General features: G+C 40.3%; 1 pseudogene; it reads right to left on the reverse strand.

The window, feature by feature from the left end:
* Positions 1-5,897: 5,897 nt before the first annotated feature.
* On the reverse strand, positions 5,898-6,676 carry LOC131225274 (glycine-rich RNA-binding protein GRP2A-like; annotated as a pseudogene).
* Positions 6,677-8,603: the final 1,927 nt, after the last annotated feature.

The raw sequence follows: 8,603 nt of genomic DNA on the forward strand, positions 1-8,603 counted from the left end.
GGAGTTTCGAACTGATCAGATGGTGGGAACCCTATGATCTTGCATTCTGGACACTTTTCAGGCCACTTGAGCTTCAATTTCTCGATTTTCTTGGATCATTGATGTGCAAGTCTGTCGATCTTGGTCTCCTAAGGTCCGTCGCTTGCCTTGGTGACTTCAGACCATTAAATCCATGCTTTTTAGTACCCTTTCCCACTCCAAGCTCGTGAATACGCCCTGCATCACAAACATGATTAAATCAGGCCGTTAAACAGTACTATGTTTGTAAATCTTGGCAATAACTGGGGTCTGATATGCAATATTCGACCCTCAACAAAGTTCTTAAGCGTAGATCGCAACCCGTGATTATTATCTGGGCCCTCAGGGGCCGATAAAATGATAACATAGGGTTCAAACTTGTCGGCGGTTTTGAAGTAGGAGTTCGACGCAGGGCGTAAGGATCTCTACAATAGACGTATTCTATTAGCAATTATGAAAAAAGGGTTTCAATAGTCTAGGTTTTTGGGTCGAGGGTCGGATCTCACCTGTTTGTGGTCTTGCTCACGGCACGAAGTCTTCTCTCATTGTTCAGGTCTGTTAATGGCTCTGGAGGTAGTTGGCCCGCTCATTTTCCAGTTTGTCCCGCTCAATTTCTAGTTTGGCCACTCAATTTCCAGTTTGGCCCGCTCAATTTTTAGTTTGTCCTGCTCATTTCCATATTTGCCCGCTCAATTTCCAGTTTGGCCTGCTGAAATTCTAGTTTGTCCCGCTCATTTCCATGTTTGCCTGCTCAGTTTCAAGTTTGTCCTGCTCAATTTCCAGTTTATCCCACTCAATTTTCAGTTTGGCCCGCTCATTTTCCGGTTTGTCCCGCTCAATTTTCAGTTTGGCCCGCTCAATTTTCAGTTTGTCTTGCTCAATTTCCAGTTTGTCCCGCTCAAATTTCAGTTTGGCCAGCTCAATTTCTAGTTTGTCCCGCTCAATTTTCAGTTTGTCTTGCTCAATTTTCAGTTTGTCCCGCTCATTTCCATGTTTGCCCGCTCAATTTTCAGTTTGGTCCGCTCAATTTCTAGTTTGTCCCACTCAATTTCTAGTTTGTCACTTCATGGTCATTTTCATGCATTTCACGGGCAATCCCGGTGATTCCGTTTCATTTCATGGTCATTTCCATGCATTTCATGGTCAATCCCGGTGATTCCGTTTCATTTCACGGTCATTTCCATGCATTTCATGGTCAATCCCGGTGATTCCATTTCATTTCACAGTCATTTCCATGCATTTCATGGTCATTTCCCTTCACTTTACGATCATTTCCATGCATTTCACGATCAATCCCGACGATTCCATTTCATTTCACGGTCATTTCCATGCATTTCACGGTCATTTCTCTTCATTTCACGGTCATTTCCATATATTTCATGGTCATTTCCATGCATTTTACGGTCATTTCCCTTCATGCCATGGTCATTTCCATGTATTTTCTGGCAATTCTCAAGACCTCAACCTAAGCCCAACCCAAGTTTTATCGAGTTGCTGTTTGTATGGCCCAACCTCAAGACCAAACCCGATACATCCTGACCAAGCCCAACCCAATGTCGGGTTGGTCACAGGTTGGTCGGGTTGAGCCCGCCCAACTTTCAGCCCTAAAATTATATATGGTACGTCAAGTAACTAATTTTGGTTTAGAAAATATTCTTGTTATATGAATAAAGAAAGAAATGAAAAAAAGAGAATTTTTTTTAATATGTTTATATTTACATATTTATATAAATATGTGTTAGAAAAAAATGTAGGTAGAATAAAATTCTCCATATTAAAAATTTAAAAAAATAAAAAAAGAAAAAAGAAAAAAGAAAGTACATAGGGATACGGTTATAGCTATGGATATAATCTGTAGCCATAGGTCGGGGGGTGGAATCGTGATATCCACGATTAATCGCCAATAGGGACAGCGACTTGCGGTGGAATCGCGGGATCCACGATTGATCGCCGAGCTGCTTTAATGGCTACAGATTATAACCGTAGCTATATTCATATCCCCCTGCATGCACCATTACCATTATGCTTGAACGTCTACCGTTGAAACCCTTTTAGGGGCCACACAAGTTTTGGATCATTATGAAATTTGTTTTTCCTTTTCATCCAGGTCTTTGTGACCTTATGAATAGATTGGATGAAAAATAAATGTTATGGTGGGCCCTACAAAAGTTTCAACGATGAAAATCAATTTTCCGCTCCTCTGTGGTGTGGCCCAGTTGATCTTTGGATATGATTTTTTTTTTTTTTTGGATAATGCTCCGAAATGATCTCGAAATATGGATGAACGTTGTGGATATAATAAATACATAGCTGTGGGGCCATGTAACTTTGATCTCTTTTAAGCCGTTCGTACAACTCTCAGTTGGAGGAGCGTCAGCGCTCGTCTTCGCAGTGAAAAGGAGGGGTAGTTTCGTCCTCGAAGTCGCTGTCCGAACGTGCTAGTCTAAGTTGGTAACTTAAGCTTGTATTTCTTCATAAAAACCGCTGGGTAAAAGGTTTTGTCTACAGTGGTCATTTTCTCAATAAAGAGAAAATAAACATGGCAAAGGACCACTGATTGGACACAATGTCTCATAGGTTGAGGTTTCTGGGGCTGGGCTACATCAATATAGGCGGGACCAATTGATCTAGGCGGCTTAGTTGGATACCAGGAAACGGATTGGCTACTCCCCGGTGCTCTGTGGGCCCCATCATGATGTATGTGTTTCATCCATGCCGTCCTTCTATTTTTCTAGATCATTTTATGGTATGAGACCAAAAATGAGTTATATAACAATCTCAATTAGACCAAATAAACAGTACAGTGTGCCGTAGGAGGATTTTAATGGTGGACATCCAATCACTATTATTTTCCTGTGGTGTGGTCCACCTGAGATGTATATCCCTCTCGTTTTTGGGATCAAGCCCTAAAATGATCTGTAAAAATGGATGAAACGCATACATTATGGTGAGGTGGCAAGGAGAGTAGCCCATCCGTTTCCTGGATAACATGCCTGTTGGTGGGACCGAGCATGCTATGATCCGCAAATCAACTTTATTTATTGTTGGAATATATTTACATGATTAAATGCAGGTGAGATATGATAGAATTTTGGTTCAACGGGGTTGCTGGTGGTGTGCTCCCACCTTTCTGAAAAGGAGTAAATGATAATTTCAAGAAAGTTGCCACGTGGACACTATTCCACTTTGGCATACCTTTTTGGAGCTTGAAATTCGACTGGAATAATCCACGAAGCTATTTACACGCTGATCCGTAGCTCAAGAACTTGCAGACTGAGTGAAGACACCGCGTTTCGACACCGAGGTCTTGGTATTCATTCCCTAGTGGGGGTGGCTAACACTAGCGTGTGCTAACCGTGTTGTGTGTACTAACAAGCTAACCTTAGAAAGAAAAAAAGAAAATAAAAAAGCCAGGAAATATGAGTTTAGCTGCTCCGTGAAAGGTACTTATTCAACAAATCTCATGGAAAAAAAATAAAATCAATGAAACTGATTGATGACCTCTATTTTTCCTAGACTATGTGGTTTTAGGCCAAATTATTAAGTGTCCAGGTTAACCCAACCACATTACTCTCCCAACTTTTTTTAAGTCTTTTTCATGGGCGTCACTTCTGAAACTCAAAAAATTTATATTCCAGCTAAACTTACTATTTATAGTAAAAACCAAACTAATTGGACTCTTGACTGTCAATATAATGGAATTTCATAAATCTGGCATGGGTGTTGTCAGGTTGGTTGGCTTAAGTAGGTCCTTCTACTCCAAAATTGTATATAATAGGTAGAAAAACTCGTTCCAATTTGCAAAATAGGACTGATTTAAGGTTCTGACGGTTCAGATTATTTTCACATCCGATTGCACCTTCTTTAGTCCATCTTTGCCATGAAAGTGCCTATAACCCGCTCTACATCACCAGCCAGCCAATTGGCCTTTGCGTAACTGAAGTTATACTTAATGTGGGATTCTTATTATTGATGTCTAGCTGAATGTGCAGTGTTTAAATGATCTTTTTTTAGCGAATCACATCCAACTCCATAAAGCAATTGTCTGGATAATTTCAATGCCATTATTAGATAAAAACAAATAGGCAATCTAAACAACGTGCATACGATGGATGCTTTCAATTATACGGCCTTCTTTGAATGCAGACCTACTGATCCTGAGTCATGGCCCATGCAAAACTACCTCTAGAAACTCAGCTTGTCAAGCGGCCAGGCTTACTCAAGCCCAATGTCTGTCCAACTTAGTCCGTAAAATAAACATATGCCCAAGCTTGCCACGGGCCAAAACAAAGAGGCATGTGGGCATCTTGCGAAGATTATGCATGCCTGGGACTGAGCATAACAACCCACTTTTGTGCACGACCTGGGTTGTTCGTTATGTGTGCTCCATCATGTACAGTATGTGACAAAAATTTGATGTGGAGCGGGTCGCGGACACTTTCATGGCAAAGATGGACTAGAGAAGGCGTGATGGGAGGCGAAAGTGAATAGAACTGTCAGAACATTAAAGTAGTCGTATCTCGCAAAGCAAAATGAGTTATTTGACGTATCACATATAATTTTGGAGTAGGAGAAGCTACTTTAGCCAACCAACCCTACTACGCCCCACGCTGGATTTGTAAGATTCCATTAGATCAATGGTAAAAAGTCCATTTTATTTTTGTTTTTGTTTTCTTATAAATGGTAAGTTTTAATTCGATTATTAACTTTTGATCCTTTGAGTTGTAAGAGTCTTGCCCAACATGAACAAAGCTTAGAAAATTTAGAAGATTAATGTGATTAGGTCAAATTGGGCACTTACTATTTTTTACGGAAAAGCATGAATTCCAGTAGGAATCATGACCATCTATAAATGGTAAGTTTAATATTTATATTAAGTCACGTTTTTAGGGACTTTAGGTTTAAATATCCATATAGGTTTGAGTTCACTATTTAAAGGATTGTAATTTCAGTTTTTTTTTTTTTTATTATTATTATCAATCAACTTATTTCGAATTTATGAGAATTTATTTCTATTTTCATCCCTTGTGGATTCAAGGAATCTCTGTGAGGAGTCTAGAGAGTTCCGTGGATACGGATTAGTTATCCATGTGGAAGACTGTGAACAACCTCACCACGTCCAAATTCCCTTGAAATCATATACAGCTGGACTGGACCGGCTCAGGCCGGGCTACAAGGCTCTTGAATGATGCCTGAGCCAGCTTGGTTATTGAACAAATTTAAATTTTAGGCTCAAGCTTGGATCTTGGGCCTAGTATTCCAGGACAAGTCTGGCCTGAAATAGACAAGTGGAAAGCCATACCTGCTAGCCTGACAGCCCGACCAAGAACAATATCCGTTATTTCCTTTGTACTAATGTTCTGAAAGCTTCCTGCATTAGTCATGTGATGAATAGATTCCTTTTTCCATATCAAAATTCCTTGCTACTACTCACACTAGATGGGGCCCAAGTGTGCTCCAATGAAAGGTAGTTAGTTCCCTTATTATTATTATTATTATTATTATTTAATTTTAAATTTTAATGAGGCTGATCTAGTCATTGTGTGGGACTCACATGTAGATAGAATTGAATCATTGATTGATCTTTTTTAACTTTTTATTTATTTTGGAGATATGTGGCCGACCAAATAATCATATTAACCTAGATTTTTAGACTTGGCATCTACTTTACTTGGATCACATGTGCTAAGCCAAGTATTCCTTAGATAGGGATTCATAACATTCTTTTAAGGCAAATCCCAACTTATAATTGTTCTGATTTAGAGGAATCGATTCTCTACTGGTCTTTCCTAAGGTGCTTCCGTGCATGATAGTCCACAGAGACATGGAAGTATTTGGTTTTGAATTTTGTTAATGTAGCATTATTATTTATTTATTTATTATTTATTATTATTTTTATCTAAACCATAACCACATAACATAGAACCGTTTACTATTACTAATTGTTGTTCTTGAGAGATCAAAAACCATAACAGGACAAGATCAAAAACATAACAAGAGAAAAAGATAACCCAGTCATTCCTCTCCACACACCATTTAACACAAGATAAAGATAACCTAGCCAAAACTAGTACTAGTAGTGCTGCTACTTAGTTACTCCATTTGCCATATGGAGCAAAGACGTCACTCTCGTAACGATTAGTTTCTCTAGTTGCCATCTGAAGCACCCCCACCACCACCATGGTAACGAGATCCTCCATCTAACCCACCATATCCACGATCCCGTCCACCACCTCCACCACCACTGCGACTATAACCCCCTCCCCTTCCGCCTCCATAGCCATCACTGCTACGGTGACCACTGTTACGGAATCCTCTGCCACCGCCACCTCCACCGCTGCCACCGCTTCCCCTGGACTGGGCCTCGTTGACAGTGATGCTTCTCCCATCAAGGTTCTGTCTGTTCATCCCTTCAATTGCATCCCTCATGGATTGCTCGTTGCTGAAGGTGATGAATCCAAAGCCCCTCGATCTCCCCATCTCATGGTCGCTAATAATCTTAGATTCGATAACTTCTCCAAATGAGCCAAAAGCCCTTTCGAGAGAGCGGTCGTCAGTAGCCCATGCGAGCGGCGGTATTCAATGTTAGCAGACGCCATCACCACCTACAAAAGAAAGCCTCAGAAAGAGAGGAAGAAAGAGGAGAAGGGAGATAGAAACCCACCCCTATGAGAACCCAAGGGCATGTGTTTGGATACAATGTCGTTTGTCGGAGGTTGAGTGCAGGAAGGTACCTGCAAATGCAATTATCATTTTGCCAGCTTATTTATTACTTTTGAAGAGTTATGTTGCCCACGCCCCAGTTAAAGTAGACCTCAATCCGAGGCTAGCGAGCCCATGCAATAAAAAGCTATGTGGGCAACATTATCATGTGTGACATCTTTTCCATCCATCATTGGTGCCATTTGGGCGGTCAAGATGGGAGTGCTTGTGTCCTATATTTACAGAGGATGAGTAGTAACATTTGAGAAAAGAATCTTGATCCTCTGCTTGCCATGAGGCAGGGATTTCCTGCTTTCCTACATTGTAATTGATCCATGTCATTAATGACATTGTCAGCACTACTGAATTAATTAAATGCAGTATGTAATGAGCACATGCAAACAAGGAATCCTTCTTATGACATTGATGCAGGATAGGACGTGATGAAGTGGATCACTATATTCTTTAATTGATAACTACCTTAAATCTAAAAGAGAACAATATTAAATTTAAGATAAAGAAATAGAATTTCTAAGAAGTATTTGATTGATAGGTTGAATGAAGAATAAAAATGAGTTTAACACCTTTAAATATTCTTCTCTGGCCATGGACAGGGAGATTGAAACATTAAGCCGAAACACAATTTAGGAAGCTATTCAAAGAAAAGAACCAGAGAAATCAGGGGGGACAACAGCCCTAGACCAGAATGTCCAGGAAACTTCAAAGAAGAAAAACAAAAAACATCAGGATGCTCTCTCTCTCTCTGGGTGGACATACAAGGAAAAACTGACAATCCTGGTACAAGCATTACAAGCTCTAGCAGCTGCAGCTGCAGCTCACAGGATGGAGGGCCAGACAGAGCGAAGGAAAAAAAGAAGAAGGAAGAACTGACCAAAACTCCAATCCATTAAAAGGAAAAGTTAGAGATTGAAAAGTCTGCAGAGAAGGGCTGAGCATAAGGGTTGGGTTATAGATGAATAGTGTCCTATCTTGGAATGTGAGAGGAGCAGGCAATGCTCAAACTACCCGCTATTTGAGATGTCTAATCAGAAAACATAACATCACGATTCTCCTGCTGCAGGAACCAATGATCAGGGATTCGAAGAGAGTCGCGGTGGCTGCTAAGCTGGGTTTTGACAAGAAATTCGTTGAAGAAGTAGTTGAAAACAAAATTTGGGTCCTTGCTAAAAATCACATTCAAATTCATGCCACCCAGGCCACCAGGCAATGCATCACAATCACGATTTCTATGGAGAATCTTCCTCACCTAATTCACATTACAGCAGTGTATGCCAGTTGTCTTAAGGAATAGAGAAAATCTCTTTGGGATGAAATGAGAAGATTACACAACTCAGCGGTGGGCCCTTGACTGGTTTGTGGCAACTTCAACACCATGATTAGCCCAGATGAACGGCTTGGAGGACCATCGCTGATGATCGGAGCCTGGTCTATTAATAACCCTACTAGTAACAACATCTTTCATTTCCCTTGTACGGTTGTTCTGAAAAATTTAGTTATGTGATAAATGGATTCCTTTTTGTGTATCAACATTCCTTGGTAGTACTGACATCAGATGGGTCAAGTGGGCTCCAATAAAAGGCAACTAATTCAATTCCCAATAATGAGGTTGATCTAATTATCAGGCAGGATTGACATGTACGTAGAATTGGATCGTTGGTTGAATATGTCGATAAATGTCTTAAATCTGTAATTCAATATGTCTGTCGATGACAGTTTGATAGCATCGAGCAAACTTCGATGCCATCGGTAAAATCCAGAGTTTATATGTTTGGTCGCTGGACACTTTTGGTGTCCTGTTCGATGCCATCGAAGGTTGTTGCATGCCATCGAAGTTAGTATTAATGATATCAAAGGGTTGTTCG

This window comes from Magnolia sinica, chromosome 14, assembly GCF_029962835.1.
Source record: "Magnolia sinica isolate HGM2019 chromosome 14, MsV1, whole genome shotgun sequence".
Lineage (NCBI taxonomy): Eukaryota > Viridiplantae > Streptophyta > Magnoliopsida > Magnoliales > Magnoliaceae > Magnolia > Magnolia sinica.